The following is a 21,776-nucleotide window of genomic DNA, read 5'->3' as shown; positions in this document are numbered from 1 at the left end:
CCAGGGTCGAGAAGCCTCAGACAACTAACAGCAGAGATATATTATCTTGTAAACTATTTGTCCTTGCCTTGTGAGCTTATTTGAATTTATTTTGAAGACCCTTAGGCAACTTTGGCCGAATGGATGATGATGGGAAAATTAGTGGAATGAAGAAAGTGGTAGGATACCAGACAACTTCGAGAAAACACACACATTCGAAAAATGAAATGAAATCTTTGAGTTTTACTTCCCACGGTTATGCCGGTTGGCTAAAGGAGACAGTGATGATGAGTAATGAATGAAATGGTGGAATGAAGAAAGTGGGAGGAAACGAGAGAACCCCGAGAAAACCCACGCACACGGTGTTTGTCCACCACAAAGTTCACTTGACGGGGCTGGGATCGAACCCGAGACCCCAAGCACCAGAGGTGAACGCTCTACCACTGAGCCATCGCAGTCCCCACACACATTCAATGTTTGTCCACCACAAAGCTCACATGGCACTAACCGAGATCGAACCGACTACCACATACACCAGAGGTGAAGGCTTCACGGTGTAGCTACCGTGACATTTCTTGTCTTGTGTGTTCTTGATAATACTTGTAACTTACAAGGGAAGAGAGGGAGATTATATATCGAAGTGGAAGATGGTTTATATACCAATCGAAAGCACTAATGAAGCCTATTACAAAACTGTAATAAAAATTTTCCGAATGCATATACTATGCGAGTTATATGGATATACAGAGTGTCCAGATAATCCGTTACCACCCCTTGAAATCGCAAACGATAAGACAGATGCCAAAACTCGAAAACATATGTTTGATCATTTTAAAAGTACAACGTATCAAAGCAAAAATTCTTGTCACAAGGCCACGCAGTGTACTGGGTGGGGTCCAACTCAAAAATTACAAAAGGTAAGGGGTCAAGTAGCATATCGTTCGAAACTTCTTGGGAAATGAAAGAAGACGGAACAAGTCTCAATACTCTAAAATTACCTTGTGCAAAATGGCGTTCGGTCAAACTGTCAGCAAAAACGTCATTGTAAAGTCGATGGCCACCCCCAAAAAAATCCTGAAACGGTGAGGCAGATGTCAAAACAGGAAAACATGTGTGTCATCATTTCAAAAGTACAATGATTGGAAGTAAAAATATTTGTCTCAGGGTCCTCCACAATGTCCCAGGCGGGGTCATGTTCAAATTGTTCAAATGGCAAGGGAGGTCAAGTAGCACATCGTTTAAAGCTGTTATTAAATGAAAGCAGAAAGAACAAGTATGGACGCTCTACGATAATACTGTGCAAACATCTTGCATTTTAGTTGTTCTTTCTGTAACCGGGTTTTAGTTTATTTTCACTTTAATTCTTGTACTCAACGGAAAGAAAGGAAATGCCCCTACTGTGAGATTCTGCTCTTTGAGCCCAATAATATCTAAATAAAGAAAAAAATAATAAAATAAAAGCAAATTAAGACATAAAGAAAAGAAACGACAACATTTGACATCTTTGAGTATAGAACTGACTAGTTAACATATAATGTACTTCCACGAACATAAATAAGTAGAGGTTGGAGCCATCAGAAGTAAAGACTCTTACCTCTACTTATTTATGTTTATGACTGCACAACAGTGGTACTTATGCTCGTTATCTGTTTTATCAATTATAAAATGATTCAAACGAAAGAATTCCTTGCACCAGGAAGAGTAAATACGTACAAATGTCTCAGAATGAAAACAAGTGCCGATTGCAAAATGGAAAGTGAACGTGCTCAGAAAATTGAAATGAAGATGTACATTTTGACCGGCCGCCATTTTACACAGGGTAATTTTAGAGGATCGAGACTTGTTCCGTGTTCTTTTATTTCTCAACAGCTTTATTTGACCATATTTGCCATTTGAAAATTTTGAGTAGAACCCCGTCTGGAACCTTGTGGAGGACCCTGGGACAAATATTTTTACTTTCAATCATTGTACTTTTGAAAAGATGACACACATCTTTTTTTTTTTTTTTTTTTACATCTGTCTTACCGTTTCAGTTCTTTTTCTTTCTTTGGAGGGTGGCCATAGACTCTACAATGACGTTTTTGCTGACAGTTTGACCGGCGGCCATTTTGCAAAAGGGTAATTTTAGAGAGTTGGGACTTGTTCGTCTTCTTTCATTTCCTAAGAAGTTTCGAACGATATACACTGTACTACTTGACCCCTTACCTTTTGTAATTTTTGAGTTGGATCCCGCCTGGGACTCTGCGGGTGGCCCTGGGACAACAATGTTTGCTTTGATACATTGTACTTTTATAATGATCAAAAACGTGTTTTCCAGTTTTAGCATCTGTCTCATCGTTTGCGATTTCAAGGGGTGGAAATGGATTTTCTGGACACCCTGTATATTCATATAACTCGCACAGTATATGCATTCGGAAAATTTTTATTACAGTTTTGTAATAGGCGTCATTAGTGCTTTCGATTGGTATATAAACCATCTTCCACTTCGATATATAAGCTCCCTCTCTTCCCTTGTTAGTTGTATCTTGATTAGCATGGTGCAGCCTGCTACATTTTACTTTCGTTCCCATGGTATGCTGCTATATTTTTACGAGACAAGACGAGACAAAACGAGACAAACGAGACGAGACGAGACGAGACGGGACAGAACCTCTCGAGACGAGACACGAGACGGGACGAGCACATTTTTTCGAGACGAGACACGAGACGAGACATGTTTTGCACGAGACGAGACGAGACAGCCTGAAGTCTCGTCTCGTCTCGTCTCGTGGCAACACTAGTTTCCTTTTCAGAGAGTTATACTTTTATTATCGTTTTCCATAACTTTGCAGCTCTATTTGCATGGCTGAGGTTTTTTCCTTCTCAGAGAGTTATACATTTATTTTCTTTTTCCATAACTTTGCAGCTCTATTTGCATAACTGAGGTTGGTTCCTTCTCAGAGGGTTATACTTTTACTATCCTTTTTCATAACTTTGCAGCTCTATTTGCATGGCTAAGATTGTTTCCTTCTCAGATGGCTACACTTTTATTATCCTTTTCCATAACTTTGCAGCTCTATTTGCATGGCTAAGGTTGTTCCCTTCTCAGAGGGTTATACTTTAATTATCTTTTCCCATAACTTTGCAGCTCTATTTGCATGGCTAAGGTTGTTTCCTTCTCAGAGAGTTATACTTTTATTATCCTTTTCCATAACTTTGCAGCTCTATTTGCATGGTTGAGGGTGTTTCCTTCTCAAAGGGTTATACTTTTATTATCTTTTCCCATAACTTTGCAGCTCTATTTGCATGATTAATATTGTACCCTTCTCAGAGAGATATATTTTGTTAAAAGCTTCTATAACTTTGTACGTCTATTTGACGATGATAATGTTAATCATGTAAGTAGAACTTCGAATTTATGGAAAAAAGTTATCGAAATGTAACGCATAGAAAAGTAAACAGTTCATATGTGATATCCATAACTTCATTTCGCGTTGGACAATGATTAAGATCAACATATCGTTTAAAAGGTAGACTTTTTTTTAGTCATGTGTACAATTATAATTTATGTTGTGATTTATTTATTTTTTTTTAAGAGAGAAGTTAATTTTCTAGATTTCTATTCATGTATATGCAAAGATTGTATAGCCAACAGGAGTAATGAAGAAGATTGATTGATTCTGAAGCCGCTGCCAAATTTCATTTTTTTGTATCAACCCTCTTCCAAAGCACATAAGGAAGACCCACCCAGAACACATGCTCTTAATTTTATGCCTCGAAATATCTATATAAAAAAATCGTTTGGCGACCCTTTCTGTTAATGTGGCCACCCTTTCTTATACCTGGTAATCAGCGTGACTGACGAACAAAATTTATACCCTCCAATATATTATCTAAAGATTCCAGCACACACACACATTATATATATATACACAAACACCCCATATGTATACTATACTGATAGGTTGCCTCATGTGCTACATAATACACATGGACACGTTCTTCTATTTGTACTTCCCTTGATTTTTTGTTTGCAGATTTTGTAACAATAATAATTGGAAAATGCTCACCACATATCAATTACAAAACACAAGGAAAACAAACTCTGGTAAAGACAATACAAAGAATCACACGAAATATTTTCATGTATGGGATATGGGTATCCACCATTAAAGTTACCGTTACCCGTAAAGATTTTAACAGGTTGACTCCATTAACGACCACATCCAAGATAATCCCTGTTTAGTTGTTATAAGAAACGGCATTCAAAAATTCGCTTGCGTATGTATGGGATATGGGCATGTATGTTCTTATATCACATCACTCGTGATACAGAAGGCTTCTGATGACTCTTAGATGAAACCAAGGGGGGGAAATAGGGCATAAAGTTTGTACAATAACTTTACAAAATGAGGTGAGATGAGAAACTCTTTCCGAGAATCCAGAGGACACGAGAAATAATTCATGAATCCAGACGATAATTTTACAAAGATTTACGAGAGGAGCGGAGAAAATCAGAGATACTGTAGTTTACTGGTTATAACGCTGGACTCACGTCAGCGTGATCCTGAGTTCGAATCCCGGCCAATGCTTCTCAATTTATAGTGCCCACCTAGCGTGGTGAGACAAAATGGGGAGTCATGTTAATAAAGAAAAGATTTCTAGAGAGCTCTAGGTCTAGGGAGACGCAGCGCTGTGACAACCTGTTCGTCGCTAACCTGGTCCGGCCGGTCGCTAACAGATGGCGTTGGAGTGACTCAGGCCCACAAAAGGCTGTTACGGCAAATGGATTGGATTGGTTTGATTACATTAAAAAAAAAAAAAACTTTTTTCTTGTCTCGTTTCGAAAACATCAACCCAAATGTCGATCGCATGAGCTCCAGTTGTCAATTCCATCATCGCAGCGTTTGTCACGAGAAAGGCGCTTGATCCAAGCTCTTGGTAATCGAAGAACGTAAAGAGGGTGTATAAGTAACATCGTACAGAATTTGTCAATCACGAACTTAGCATCGACTAATGTAAATAAACTTGTAGACTATGATATAAATCTGTATTCATTCACATTGATTTTAAATAAGTTGTATTGGAGGAAATGTACGAATACAGAATATAAAACGGTTTGATGTTAAACAAAATGTACATAACATAACATGAATATATATATATATAGAGAGAGAGATTGCAAGTAACTTCATCGTATTGAATACATAGAGTATCGTGTTACAAGCTTAGAATCGGGACGCTTGTGAATATCTTTATACAAGAAAGGCGAGTATTTGGTTGAGGTAAGTATATCCACTTTGTAACGTAAGCAGCAATCAATTCCTTTCGTAGCCTAGGTTCTGCGAGGGAGGATCGGAAACTAAGGTAACAAGGTCGATTTTCTGGAATTTCGTTGCTATAGAGGAATGAGGATAATTTTAATACATGGAGTTGGCAACTGTGCAGTTTCGACCACCTGCCACCTACGGTACTAGTTATAGGCAAACACAAATGGCGACCCGTTTGAAAAATTGGTCTCTCGAAGAAGTCCGCTTAGTTATTCGATTTCTGTGGGAGAAACATGTAACGGCTGCTGAAATTCGAAACATGTAACGGCAGCTGGTAGAGGATTACGGAGGGATGGAAATATCTGGAGGAAACGGCCAGGACTTCTCACCGAGGGCGTCATATTCCTTCACGGCAACGCTCATCTACATTCAGTCCTGAAAATCACCACGCTGTTAAATCAGTTTTGCTAGATCATCATCGACCACCCTCGCTACAGTCCGGACCTCGCTCCAAGCGACTTTCACATGTTTTCACCTTTGAAGGAGCACCTAGAAGGACTTCGGTTCGCTTCAGACGAGGGAAATAAAACACTTCGTGACAACGTGACTGAATACGCAAGGACACGATTTCTACCAGGAGAGAATCTTCAAACTCATCCCACGATGCGACAAGAGCTTCAAACGATATGGAGACTGTCGAAAAATAACCTAATGTATATACTATCTGTTGGCTGAATAATATATACACATTTTACTACAGGCTTACTTTTTGATCACCTTTATGATCACTGTAGGCTTACTTCGTAACAGATCGTATTGTATTTTTAGTTAGGCTGCAGGATGTTTAGTTTGATGTGTACTAATCTATTTCCCTTTTTCTTCTCAGAAACCTCATGGTGACTAGAAAGTGAATCCGGCTTATTCCTCTTCTTTGCATGTAAGTATTTATTTTATTTATTTGTTATGTTGTTTCTCTCTCTTTCTCTTGATATAAAGTATTAGTTATGCACAGTGGCGTATTTACGGGGGTTTCCGGGCTTAAGCCCCCCGAAATCTTACTTACTATAGTAAAGAACATGAAACATCTTGCAGAATTTTCACATTTCCAGGCAAAGCCCCCCCCCCCGAAACAAAATCGTAAATACGCCACTGGTTATACATAACTATTCTATCAGGCCTTGTTTCCATTTTGAGAAGGAGTGGAAGTCTGATAAGACACAGTTATTGTGTTGAAACTGTTACGTGATACTTTTTTTTTTTTTTTTTTTTTTTTTTTTTTTTTTTTTTTTTTTACATATTATCACATAGCCTTGCTCAGTGTATTATTGTGTATTGGTTATACATATGTTAATATCATTGAATCATAAAGCTAATATTCTTTGCAAAACAAATTATTCTAGTTACTATTAATCTTACGTGCACACTGAATTAGCCTATAATGAATTATTAAACTAGATTGTTTTTATTTCTCGTAGGCAATCTTTCTTTTTATTAATGGATTTCATTTTCAGAGGTTCCACTAATGAGGCAAAAGAAGCTTACAAAATTAACGTAATGTATTTTGACAGGTCTTAGTCCTAGTTTAATCCTTTCAGGATGTATGGTACATATATATAGTGGCGTATTTACGATTTTGTTTCGTGGGGGGTTTGGCTAGCTTTGTTCTTGGAAATGTGAAAATTCTGCAAGATATTTCATTTACTTTAATATAGCAAATACAATTTCGGGGAGCTTAAGCCCGGAAACCCCATTAAATATGCCACTGTATATCATTGTTGGGCAAAATCAATTGAAATCAATTCAAATTGATCAGTCAATTGAAAGTAATTGCTCTGAAAAGCAATTGCAATTGATTTCAATTTGTAATTGAGAATTAATTTCAATTGCAATTGAATTCAATCATAAAATTTGCAATTAATTTTTCGTCAATTGTTAATTGTCAATTGGTCACCAGGCAATTGAAACTTTTAATTGTTAATTGTTAATCGCAAAGATTGCAATTGAAACATTTAATTGTTAATTGCAATTGGCAATTGAAACTTGTAATTGTTAATTGTAATTGTTAATTGCAATTGAACTCAGCAATTAAAACTGAAGATAAGAAGATATGTGTATATTGTGTTGTCCACATGTTACTGTTTTACATATTTCAAAAAAGGTACTTATAAGAAATGCTGAATAACTACCATCCCTTCGCCCCCTGGGAAGAAAGCCGTGAAACTAAGCACTTTCAAAATATATTATGTTTATGATTCTATCCCCCTCGAAAGAACTCTATATGCCCGTCATGCATACAATAGGGATGGACACCAGCGAGTTCGAGCGAGTTTTCTTTAAAACTCGACTTGACTTGAAGCAGACATCTTTGAGCTCGACTTGAGAAAAATTTCCCCCAACTCGACTCAATTCGGATCGACTGGACCGAACCGAGCTGATTGCTTACCCCAACCGAGCCGGTTCGAGCCATCGGCTCAGTTGAGCTGACTCGAACCCAGCCTATGGACTCGTTTCAACGGAGCTGGTTCGAGCCGAGTCAATGACTCGTCTCTACCAAGCCGGCTCAAGCCATCGGCTCAATTCAGCCCAGTCGATGGATCGTCTCAACCAAGCCAGATCAAGCTGTTCTCTCAGTTGAACCGAGCCGAGCCGGTTGACATCACTATCTCGGTTGGGCTCCTACTTTGGCTAAAAAAAAATTAGACCGTGCAGTTCTCACCCTTGATGGTATATACTTATATTGGTGCTCACGGCGTCATTAACTTGTTCCGCCACCAGCGAATTTCGAGGTACTTTGTTTTGCATCTTTTGCGCATGTTTTGGGTCGCTTTGTGAGCCTATTCCCACATTTTGTGCGAAACCGGAAGTGGGTCAAAATGAGCCTACCAATATGGCGGAACAAGTTATTGCTGTTTCACCACCAATGAATTTCGATGTCGTTGCCTCCACATCGTTTTGTGCCGTTTTGTGTGTCTACTTCCACGTTTTGTGCGTCATGGGAAGTGGGTTAAAATGAGTCCCCAAGGTGGGACGAAAATGAATCACTGTTCCGTCACCAACGAATTTCGAGGTCGCTTCTTTCGCATCGTTTATTGCCAGTTTCTTGCCGTTTTGAGCGCGTATTTTCACGTTTGTGCTCACCGGAAGTGGGTCAAAATGGGCTTCTAAGATGGGACAAAAATGACCAAGAGTTCCGCCACTATCGAATTTCGAGGTCGTTAATTTCACATCGCGTACCCTTTTGTGCGCCTATTTCGACGCTTTGTGCGTCACTGGAAGAGGGTCAAAATGGGCCTCGAAAGTGGGACGAAAAACCCACTGCTCCGCCACTACCGAATTTCGAGGTCCTTCCTTTCGCATCGACTATTAAATGTTTCGTGCCGTTTCGTGCCCCTGTTTCCATGTTTTGTGCGTCACCAGAAGTGTGTCAAAATGGGCCTCCAAAGTGTGACGAAAATGATCCACTGTTCCGCCATTATCGAATTTCTAGGTCGTTTCTTTCGCATCGTTTAGTGACTATTTAAAAAAAAAAGTTTCCTGTGCCTACTTCCTCGTCTTGTGAGTCACCGAAAGTGAGTTAAACGGACCTTCAAAATGGGAGTTAAATGACTCACTGCTCCACCACTACCGAATTTCGAGGTCCTTCTTTCGCATTGACTAATGCCTGTTTTGTGCCGTTTTGTGCCCCATTTCCACGTTTTGTGCGTCACCAGAAGTGTGTCAAGATTAGCCTTCAAGGTGTGACGAAAATGACCTACTGTTTCGACACTATCGAATTTCTAGATCGTTTCTTTCGCATCGCTTAGTACTTTTTTTTAAAATATGTTTTCTGCATTATTTCTCGTCTTCTGCATCACCCGAGGTGAGTTAAACGGGCCTTTAAAGTGGGAGTTAAATGGCTCACTGTTCCGCCACTATCGAATTTGGAAGTCGTTTCTTTCGCATCGTAAAGTGCCTGTTTTGTACCGTTTTGTGCTCCTATTTCCACTTTAGTGCGACAACAAAAATGGGTCAAAATGGCCTACAAGTATAGCGGAATAACTTAATGCTCTTCCGTCACCATCGAATGTCGATGTCGTTTCCTTCACATTTTTTATGCATGATTTGTATCGCTTTGTGCATCAGTGGAAGTGGGTCAAAATTGTCCTTGAATGTGGGATGAATATGTCTTTTTCTGCCATATTTGTAGGTCCTCTTTGACCCACTTTCGGTGGCGCACAAAACGTGAAAATATGCGCAGAAACGGTACAAAACATGCACTAAACAATGCGAAAAAGCGACCTAGAAATTCGATACTGGTGGGAGAGTGGATCATTTTTCTTCCCACATTGAATGCCCACTTTGACCCACTACCATTGATTGACAAAACGTCTAAATAGGCTTAGAAAACGGTAGAAAACACGACAAGACGATGTGAAGGAAACGACCTCGAAATCGTTCCTGGCGGAACAGCATTAACTTGTTCCGCCATATTTGTAGGATAACATTGACCCATTTCCGGTGACGCACAAAACGTGGAAATAAGCTCACAAAACGACACAAAAATGGAAATTTAGCTTAATTACATGGAAATTTTAAGTTTGTACGGTACGCTTAATTATATGGAAAATTTTATATATTTTTCCTTTACGTTGGTTTGTTTACGTTGATTTGGGACTTTCAAACTTTATTCTTTTTTCAACTGAAAAGTATCTATAATTCAACAAGGAAATAATTATCAATGATAATTATAATAATTATCTATATAATTGAATTCATTGTAATTTGTCCATGACAAACACTTTACCATTTCGTACTAGCTGTTATGCCCGTTCTTCGCACGGATCAGATAAAATATCAATGTAAACAAACTGAACAACGGGAGAACAATTAAGAAACATTTCTAAAATTTGATATATTTTGTGTAAATATATATCCAACAACGTACATGTGTTTTCATTGGAAAGGCCGATGGGGGCTGAATTTGAACGTAAACACTATCGGAGGTGTCACTATACATCTGAGCAACCCCGATAAATATGGATTCGACACAAATATTGGTCATTTTCTACTACTTTTACGTGTCCCGGTGAACGCCCCCTCAGACCCCCTTGGTTCGAATTGTGAAAAAAAAAACTCCTCTGGCCCCCAGCCGATACCGCGAAAACTATGAATGTGGCACTAACATCTGCCATTTTCTACTACTTTTTAGATATCCCGGTAAAAGCCCCTATGATCCTCTGTTTCCACTTTTCTAAAAAAACAACGCCTTTAGCCCGCAGCCGATGGAGGCTGCATTTAGAAGTCAACGCCTGTGGAAGTATCACCATTCATTTCAGCGACAGCTAAAACTATGGATTTGACACTAATATCGGTCATTTTCCATTATTTTTACATGTTTCGCAATTCTCCACCCCCGGTGACTCAAGGCCCGCATACAATGGTGGCTAAATTTGAAAATCATCGCTAATGAAAGTATCACCATTGGTCTCAGCGACCACGGAAACTACGGATTTGACACTAATATCGGTCATTTTGCATTACTTTTACGTGTCGGTATCCCTCCCCCCACCGTTGACCCCTGGCCCGCAGGCGAATAGGGTGAATTTGAAAGTTAATGCGATCGGAGTTTCACTATTGATCTCAGCGACCGCGAAAACTATGAAATCGACACTAATATCGGTCATTTTCTACTACCTTTACATGTCCCGGTAAACGCTCCCCTGAGACCCCATGGTTCGAATTTTCTCAGAAACGCTTTTCCTTGGTGTGAGACCTGGATCAAGGTACCCGTGACCAAAATTTGGTTACTCTCGGTCAACTTATCTGGTCCGTGGGTCACGATGGGTGGTGAGTCAATTGGTCGTTGCTAAAGGTTTCATTGTCCCACGCCCTCTCTGAACTGGTGTCACGTCAGAAGGGCCCGGACAAAAGGGCGAGGACAAAAAGGCCCGAGTCAAAAGGGCCCCGCGTCAAAAGGGCCCCGGTCATAAGAGCCCGAGTCAAAAGGGCCCCACGACAAAAGGGCCCCGCATCAAAAGGGCCCCGGTCATAAGGGCCCCACGTCAAAAGGGCCCTGCGTCCAAAGATGCCGGGTCAAAAGGGTCCCCGGCAAAAGGGCGCGAGTCAAAAACGCCCTGAGCCAAAAGGGGCCCCGAGTCAAAAGGACCCCGCGATCAAAGGGCCTCACATCAAAAAAGCCTGAGATATAGCGTGAAAGGCATGAGAAATATAAAAATGCTTATTAGATTAAAAGTATTCAGTGGACACCACCTGCTTTGTGTTGAAAGAACGTACATATGGATCTCTATACAGTGTTAGTCAAAGTTATTACAACAGCCCAGTTACGATTCATGTGAACACAGAAAAGTGTTGCAGGTTGGTATTGATCAGTGCCGTGTCATGGTGCGGGTGAGCGGGGCAACAACCCTGGCTGCCGAAGTAAGGTGGCGCAAAATTCGGGAGTAAGAAATAAAAGGAAAGAAGGAAAGAAAGAGAAAGAAGAAAAATTACTTGGAATATTTTAGATCAATAGCAGATAGTGTTACTCGTGTTAGGAAAATCTAAGTACATCCAACAACAAAAGTCTCTCCACCCTAAGTGCTCTAATTCCATAACTTGGGGTCCAGGTAATTTGCAGTTGATAGAACGCCTGGACAGATGCAACCCAATTTACACGTAACTTTTCTCGGCACTGACAACAGTTGGTAGCACTGAATCCAGTCTTTATGCAAGTAAAATTGTGAGTAGATGACTCACGAAACATTTCTCCATTCTGAGATGAACCTCTCTGGTTTAGAGCGTGTTGTCCAATGAACATCATATGTTAATCTCAATATTGTTGTGCATGTAATGTATTATTTCATTATATACTGTATATTCAAAGAAATAAAAACACTGATCACACATAAATCAAAAAATGCTTGAAAGTAGACGAAAATATCAAATCTAGAACAACTGCTGGAAATAAGTTAGTAAATGATTGCCTTCATTGAGAGACCTTCTTCAATTCTCCTCATTCCAACATTTTTTTCTTTCTGGAGGAGAGAAAATCTTGGTTGTCATACTGAGTATGTATTGAAATTGAAATTGAAACATTTGAAAAAGTTAGAAAATGACCGGGATTTGAACGCGGGTCCGCCGAATATAAGTTCAATGCGCTAAAAACTTACCCACCTCGTCACTTCATCTTCCGCCTAAACTATTAGCTAGTTAAAAGCATTGCATGTAAGACTATACACAAAATACCCGTACTAATACTCGTATAAGGAGGTGTTCCTTATGAGTGTCACAATGACTTACTCGAGGTTTCCTTCTTTAACTCAAAAACAAGTGATATAGACCTTCGTCAATGAGGAAAATATCGCGAAGCGTTCTTCAAGATGAGGCTACCTCATTGTTTTTAACTGGTCCCGATTTATATTACTGCAATTCTTCCTCACCGTGACTTCTAATTTCTAAAGAAGAAAAACTGGCAGACATTATTTTTGCATTCTTTGAATTGCATCAACACGTGTAGAAATAGTGTGTGCTATGTTTATGTAACATAGCTACTAGTTTATTTTCTTATCTTTGTATCAAGTGTGAAAGCAGAGAACTGCCATTTCAGTGACTCGGGTTCGAATCCCAGCGTGACAGTTATTTTTTTCTTTATTCGAAGGTATTGTTTATGTAATTGATATTGTAATTCTGTTATTATTATTATTATTATTATTATTATTATTATTATTATTATTATTATTAATTATTATAATTATTTTGCGTATAACTGTATGAATTTCGATGGCAACTGTCGCCGAATATTAAAAAGTGAATATGGTAGAACTACGAAATAAAGTAAAGAGATGCGCGTAATTTTATCATAAAATTATATGGCGCAACGAATTTTATCTTATCGTAAACGGTTATCGTCGAATATACACGGTTAAAGGAGCACTCTGTTGATCAAATTAATAGAAGTTGCTAGACAAGTATTGACCACCGGCAGAAAAAATAATACAGAGTAACTGCAAGTCGAGTACGTACTATTGTACAGGAGTATACTCAAAGACCTTTAGAGAACTATCTTCGTGGCTTGGTTCACAAATTTAATTTGCAATCCACGCAAGCAGTTTGAGACAAATGTCAATCGTATTTGTCATTTGGAAAGTTAAGCAAAAATGATAATAAACTTATGTCCAATATAAGTTGGAAGAATTTCAAAACAGATTAAAGTAGCCAGAATTTTTCAATGTAAGTTCACATACTTTATATATCTGCGACTTGGGACTAAAAGGGCTAATGTCAACACGAAGTAGTTTGGAGTATATATACTATTCATATTAATATTTGCTTTTCTTGCAAAAGAAAATATCCATTTATAGGCGTTAAAATTTGACGAACATCTCATTTTTTTTTGCCAAAAAGTGACACTGGCCCTTTTAGACCCAATTTAATCGACAAGATATGAAAATTTTTTTCTAAGGATTCATGTTAAGTAAGTACTTTTCAAATATAATAAATGTAATATGTTTATCTCAAAAATACTTTTTGTTAGTAATGTCTTTTTTCACTCTTTTTATCTTACTGTAAGGCGTTATGCAAGATTGGTACTTCTAAAATATAATGATCATAGTGTAATGTTAATCAAAGTCAAGTTGTTCAAAAAATATACTGTAATGTAAAATAATTATATACGTATAAAATCTGATCAGATGCAACAGAAAATACAAACAAATGCTATTTGTTTGTAATGTTTGTCATTTGTCTTTCAGCTGTTTTTAAATCCTTATTATAATGCTTCGTGTTAGGTTAGCACCGTTAATATATAATAAGAATAATGTAATGTTCACCGAAGTCAAGTTGTTAATATTATATATATCTATATATATAATTTGATGAGATTTAGTGGAGAAAATATATATAATAGTTTTAGTAAGGATTTTTTGTTTATAATATACTTCTTGTTTCATTATTTTTTATTTGATTCCATGTCAGTAAGGCCTAGACAAAGAACGACGTGTACAGAAGGGGTCGTCCTCAATGCAGTATCGTGTATCAGTGGCTCCCAATCATGTTTACCTGGCACCCTCAATGCAAGCCCTTAATACTTCACACATTTCTTACCGCTTGTTGGCTACACGTGCTTTTTCTGATCTTTTACCTGATTTTAGATACACCATTGAATTTTCAATTCGATAATAATAATAATAATAATAATAATAATAATAATAATAATAATAATAATAATAATAATAATAATAATCTCAATATATTTATATTTCCTCTAGCAAGACTTCTGAATACCTTTGTAGACCAATATTATTATTTACCAGCTGTATTCCTAATTAAACCACAGTTCGTATTCAAAAAATATTTTGCATTCCTACTTTTAATTTACATATCTCTTATATCATTCGTAATATTTCTAATTAAGAATGTAGTTTATTTCTGTCAGTAGCTTCTGCACTTCTGTTCTTCGAAATAACATCCCATCAATGTGGGTTTTCATCGCTCCAATAGTGATATTTTTTTCGGTTCACCAGACCATATAAGGTAAATATCACTTCATCAAAGAATACCGGAGGGAGGGGCTCGGCGGTTCAGTGGTAGAACGCTTAGCTCTGGTGTGTAGGACTACTGGTTCGATTCCCGGCCAAGTAAGATTGTGGTGGACAATATTGTATAGGTGAGTTTTCCCGCGGTACCCTCGTTTCCTTTTGATTTCACCCGTTCTTTCATCATCATTCACTTGCTTTAATCATCGTCATCCTAAAGGGCATAATGTGGGACGTTAAACTGACAGTCTGAAAGTTACCAGAGAATACCATGTCCTTTACGACAATATTGCTGTCATCGATATTTCATATCATTACTTCGCAAAACTCAATGCGGTGATCAAAGTCGTCTTCCGTTATTTCATGCATTAAACGCATTCTCCTAGGGTTTCAATTTATACCGCCTTATGCAGAGTCGTTTTGACGTGTGATTAGCATCATACTAAAGGTTTGACTACTGCAATTAACATGTTAATCGAACTCTTTAGTATGGTACTAATCATACTTCAGAATGACTTTACATAAAGAGCATAGTGTACAAAAATTCATTGCGCTGAACTCTGGGAAACACCTAGCTTGTTAGCAACTCTGGTTATCAATGAATGCGGAATTTCCACAAAAGATTGTAAATTAAAAGAAACTGCCAAATTGCTACATTGTTTCGGCCTTCCTGATCGCATGCGGTACCTTTCTGCAAAACATTTAATGGTCTCTTAGGCAGTTGACTTCGAAATTGGGTTATGGTCGGAAAATGTAGCATTAAATAACTGTTGTACCTCTGTATATGATATCTTCCTATTCTATAACCGGTGTCACGTCAGAAGGGCCCGAACAAAAGGGCGAGGACAGAAAGGCCTTAGTCAAAAGGGCTCCAGTCATAAGGGCCTGAGTCAAAAGGACCCTGGTCAAAAGGGCCCCCTAACAAAAAGGACCCATGTCAAGAAATCTGAGATATAGCCTGCAAAACTTCAGAAGTATAAAAATACTTATTAGATGAAAAATATTACGTGGACATACCTGTTTATTTGTGTTGAAAGAACATACATGTGGAAAAAATATAGGGTTAGTAAAAATGTTACGACAGACCAGTAATAACGATACGCGTGGACGGAGGTAAAGTAAATATTGCAGATGGTGGATTCTGCGATATTTGATATCACACAATATCTTTTGAATGGAAAGAGGTGGGTTTGACACATCAATTTAGGCTAGAATGTTCCCACGGATGAGAAGAAGAACTCATTTTTTAAAAATCTATCTTTATTCGTTTGCGAGATAGGGTGCTACGTTTGACATTTGTATCTAGTAGACCAAAGTATCTGGACAGGCAAAGAGACACGTAGACGTAGAAAAGTAAAAGGTTGCAGGTTGATGCAAAAACTACACTGAGTGAGGGCGTGGACATAATGACAGCCATCCTAGATTCGCCATATTGGATATCACATAATATTTTTAAATGGAAAGGAGTATGTTTAGCACATCAATTTAGGATTGAATTTTCCTACAAACGAGAATATGATTCATTCTTTACCAATCCTCATTCTTTTACGAGGAAAGTGTGCTATGTTTGACATTAGTGTGTAGTAGACAAAAGTATCAGGACAATAAAATAATAATGTGGCGGAGGAAAAGCAAATGTTGCAAGTGTGTATTGTTGCAAAAACTACATTGAATGGGGATGTGGACACTGTTGATCACATAAATATTCAGATATTATTAAAAAACTACTATAAAATGTCCTCTAAAATTATTTTATTCCTCCAAGTTAATACAGTTAGTATTTAATAGCAAACACACAATGATTTATAACTTTCTTTAAGCATTTCTGCATCGTTGTTACAATTTTCCTGGTGTAGTGTGGGGAAATATTGTTCCAATCTGTATGTAATGCTTTTCTCAAACCTTCTTTCACCGTAACTCGTATATATTGACCTTACGTTGCAATTCGCTCCAAACATTCTTAATGGGATTAGAGCCGGTACTGTGTGGTGGGGTTTAGCGAACTTTTGGGCAGTTTTAAAGCAATCTTTTCTTTACAACATATACTTTGTTTGGGATCAATATCTTGATAAAATTAGAAGTCCTTCTAAGAACGTTAAGATATATTTCTTCTGTATTTTAAAGCAGGCTGGAAGTTCTTGACATTTATTTCTGTATTTACTTGTCGAAACACTATTATTCTACCATCATATTCATGCAGGTTTAACTTAAATTCGCCGATAAAAACATTCGCACCAGTTTTTGGGTTTATTTTCAAAAGCTGTAGAAAATTTAAGTATCTTATATTTCTTAATTTGGGTAATACATGGTTTCTTTCTAGCAATTCTACCATTATATCCTTCCCGTATTAACTCTGCATGGTACAATACACTGACCAGAAGAAACATCGTTATCACCCACTACTATTTGAACGACGTTGTTGAGCTCTACCAAATATTCGAAACTGCACATTAAAAGCATTCTATTGCTTTATAGTCATAAAGTAACAATTAATCACAAATATACTTACTATTAAAATATGTTATACATACGTGGTAACTTCTCAATATTTTACAAACGTAAGCAAACGAACAGAAACGTTAAGAACACAATGAAGTACTATTTATTAGTTACCTGTCTAAATACTTTCTTCTACTAGAAACAAATGTCAAACTTAGCACACTATCGCGTAAATGAATAGAGGTCGGTCAAAAGTCGACTCGGTAAGGGATGCGAACGAGACGAGTCGAGACAGAATTTTCCTGAGAATATCCGAGTCGAGACAGCTCTTCCAATAGAAAAATGCACATTTTTCGAGTCGAGACATCACATTTACAGTACATTTTTGAGACGAGACAGCCTCAAATCTTGTCTTGTGCGCATCCCTAATTCAGATTATCGTTTGTAGCAAGATTCTAGCCTAAATTTATGTGATACAAGTACCTTTGTCTATTTGAAAATATTTTATGGTATATAATATGCGGAATTCAAGTTGGGTGCCATGATCATTTAACGCAGTTTTAACACCAATACCAACCTGTAACATTTACTTTTCCTTTGTCCATTTGTCTCTTTGTTACTGCCCTGTCATAATATTTTTTTTCTATTAGATACATATGTCAAACACCCTGTCTCATAAACAAATGGTAATGTGTCAAAAATGAGTTCACCTTCACATTTGTGGAAATATAAAGCCTAAACTGAAGTGTAAGATCATAGCCATTTCCATTAAAGTGTACGATCCGCAATATAGTGTAATTCAAAATGGCTTCCACGCTGACCACACTCCAAGCCAATGCAGTTTTTGCAATAACACCAATTGCAACATTTGATTTTCCTCCGTCCACGCGTGTCGTTATTATTGTTCTGTCCCAATACTTTTGACTAACCCTGTATGGAGATCCACATGTATGTTCTTACACCAAAATTAAAGAAACTTTTTCAAGATAATATTATTCATATAATACGTATTTTTCTACTTTGATTCAGGGGCAGAAATTGAACTTTAGAACTAAGGGAACAGTCATTAATAGATAGTCTGATTAGGCTAGGTCTCGAGAATACAAACTTAGAGATATGATATGATATGATTTTCACTTTAGCATCCCTTTCAGCAGCGAGGCTGTATGAGATGTGGACCTACTGATTAACGTGGAATTCGAACCACATGAGATCCCGCCGGGAATCAAACCCGGGTCTTCCACGTCTACAAACTCAGAGAGACACGGTTGAAAGCAAACTTTCATCGTGAAACGACTTAAGCGATAGGGATTGTTGCAGAACAAACAGCAACCAAACAAAATTAAGATCACCATTCAAGTTTCCTTTTTGTCTCTAATAACCACTGATATTCTTCCTTCTATTAGACAATCACTTCTACTTACTAAGGTGGCACTATCCACTCATGCATCTTTGATTTCCACTTCTGTTTTGATTTCAGACTTTCTGGCCGTGGGACTATTTCTACCCGGGCTCTTTCCACTCAAGCCCTTTTTCGCGGGACCCTTTTGACTCGGGCCCTTTTCTCGCGGGGCCGTTTTGAGGGAGAGCCCCTTTAGACTCAGGTCCTTTTGTTGCGGTGCCCTTTTGACCCGGGCCCTTTGACCCGGGCCCTTTTGACCGGGGCCTTTTGACGCGGGGCCCTTTTGACCCGGGCTCTTTTGATGCGGGGCCTTTTGACGCGGGGCCCTTTTGACCCGGGCCCTTTTGACGCGGGGCCGTTTTGACCGGGGCACTTTTGACGCGGGGCCGTTTTGACTCGGGCCTTTCTGTCCTCGCCCTTTTGTCCGGGCCCTTCTGACATGGAATCCTCTGAACTACAGTGTTGAAAATTAATCAGTGAAAATCAATTGCAATTGATCAATCAATTGAAAGTAATTGCCGTGGAAATCAATTGCAATTGAATTAATTGCCAATTAATTTCAATTGCAATTGAATGACTGAATTCAATTGCAATTACTTTCCACTGCAATTACTTTCAATCAATTGATTAATTGCAATTGATTCTCCATTATTAATGGCCAACTGCAATTAACAATTAACCATTACTTACTTCAATTGTTAATTGCAATTAACAATTAAATTTAAAGATTAATTGTTAATTGTTAATTCAATTGAAATTTGCCCAACACTGCTGTATATATACCATACATGTATATTGTATTAAAACGCTCTTTAAATCTATTACATCTGATTTCTTTAAAAAATTGTTCAGTCGTACATGTATTGCGAAACAAGTCACATGTGTTTTGAGAAGAAGCTCATCAAATTAGTGGGGGTCATGACGTCATCTGTTTGGCCTTCAAGAGCACAACGCAAAAGGCTTATTATGTTCTCTCGTAAATTCTGTCTAAAAAGTTTTATGGGATCCAAGAACACATGTCATCGACATCATCATGAGACAGAATACACGTGTTAAAGCTCACTTCCTCCTTCTTCTCTCCCTTCCCAATCCTACAATTTTCGGGGGCTAAAGTTTTGAAAAGGGATTTTTTCTTTAAGATTGCTTTATTCTAAAAAGTATGATTTACGAATGTAAATTCTAGAATGAATAGTGATGATGCAATGGCAGCTTTGTTGAAAATCTAAAATTTCCCTTAAAAATCCCAAAATCCTAAAAGAATTAACCTTTTAAGGATTTATGGAAACTTTTGTTACCATAAATCCTAAAAGAGCGATTCAATCCTTTTTTTGGGGGGGGTGGGCGGGTCAAGTCAAGTATGGATTAAATACACCAAAAATGCATTTTGCAACCGGATGGTCAAGTTGGCGGCGCCATTTTTGGCGTAGGGCCCTGACTTTTTTCTTAAGGCAAATTTCAAAAAATATTTCACACCCTTAGTTTTCAAGATATCAGATTGAAATTTTGCATACGGATTGTGTGCTCCTTTGACTATTTCTCAATTTTTTTTTTTAGATCCCTACGTAAACCCAGGCCAGGGCTAGAGGGGAGCGAAAATTTTGAATTTTTTTTTTCGAAAAACCCCTGGATTTCCCCGATATTCCTATTTCTGGTGTATAATACGGAGAAGCGACTGGCACCGTTGGAAAGTATAGTGTATTCAAAAAAAAAAAATAAAATAAAAAATAGAGGTGTGAACCATGATCCTACGATAAATAGTAAGCAAGCAGTAGTTTAACTGAAAATCTAAAATTAAAATGATTAATGAATCAAATTTATTTCGTTAAATAATATATATATATATATATATATATATATATATATATATCAGTGGCCATTTAGGGGGGCTTCCGGGCTTAAGCCCTCCCCCCTGAAAGTTAGCAAAGCCCCCTCCGAAACAAAATCGTAAATACGCCACTGATATATACTGTATATATATAGCTATAACGTAATCAATGTAGGCGCCATATACATATATTGAATCTTGTTTGTAATAGAAGTTTGTTCTTCTAACATTTGTAGGATAACGAATAGCCCCAAGATTCCGATCCCCATGCTAGAATATCGATGAATATTGGAATATACTAGTTGAAACATTTCAGTTTGGTTGAGTGGTTGAACGGAGTCTGGGTTTAAGTTCCCTGAACTGGGAAGTGTTTAGTAGCTATATTTATCATGCCAATGAACTAACAAACTTTTTATTTAATAGTTTTTAAGTTATTTAGTATTTTACTTTTTTCACGTAACTCAGTTCGTTAATATGAGTGTTCTTCATTGATGTATTTATCTTCAGTAACAATTCCATTTTTAAAAACGTAGAATAAAATAAATATTTTGAACTTCTTTGTAAGAACTATTTTGTGTACATCTTCTTTTAAAGTTTTCTTTGTTTCCTTCTTCATCAGGCGAAGAATTTCAATCTTCCTTACCAACCTGGAATTTTTTGCCCCGTGTATCTATATAGAATATATCTGCTAGATTACAATAGGCGTGTAATTGTGTAAACTGTCGCAAGCGGTGTCTACTCAATTAAAAATAATCAAAAATGTATTTCATACGAATTGTCAGAAAATAAATTATAATACTTATTATAGATCATGATTAATGAACAACAGACAAGCTGTAATGAAGCTGTAATTAATTGTAGTGACGAAGTGGGGCACTACAATGGTTTTGAAAAAAACAATGTACTGTCACTAGTCTCAAAATAACCCAAGAAATTTCTTAAAACTATATAATCAATGACACAATTATTTGTGATATATACATAAACTATTTACCTTCCAACGCCCTGGGAAGTATAAACTAATAAATAATTTTGAATAACGCTAACATTTAGTACCATGCAAATATAGACAGGGAAATATCGTTTGATATACAACACAAAGTAGCCTACCAAGGGATTATCAGTGTTGCTAATTATTATTATTATTATTATTTCTGCCTTTTGGTAGGTCCTGGGACCATTTTTTTCTTTCTTTCTTTTTGAATTTTAGGTTTGAAAATGTTTCTTGTACATTTTTCGGTCTTTAAGTTCCTCTTTTAACTTCTAATATTTTCTTCTGTTTTTTTTTAAACCACCGATCACTTGTGTTCTTCTTCTTTCTTCCAAGGGCGCCGATCCCGGAAAGCCGAGGGGTCCCGGACCCCACCAAA

At 37.5% G+C, this 21,776-nt stretch overlaps 1 long non-coding RNA gene across 2 annotated transcripts in view; it reads left to right on the top strand.

The window, feature by feature from the left end:
• Nucleotides 1-21,776, top strand: part of LOC145684969 (uncharacterized) — a 262,367-nt gene that overhangs the window by 114,149 nt on the left and 126,442 nt on the right. For both annotated transcript variants that reach the window (XR_014131441.1, XR_014131442.1), the window contains exon 2: nt 6,115-6,165. This is a non-coding gene — a long non-coding RNA (uncharacterized LOC145684969). The remainder of the gene's footprint in view (nt 1-6,114; nt 6,166-21,776) is intronic.

Source organism: Thermobia domestica, chromosome 5 (genome assembly GCF_964235325.1).
Source record: "Thermobia domestica chromosome 5, izTheDome1.hap1.1, whole genome shotgun sequence".
Classification (NCBI taxonomy): Eukaryota; Metazoa; Arthropoda; class Insecta; order Zygentoma; family Lepismatidae; genus Thermobia; species Thermobia domestica.
The sequence above is the reverse complement of the archived record's forward strand: the minus strand, read 5'-3'. Positions and strand labels throughout refer to the sequence as shown.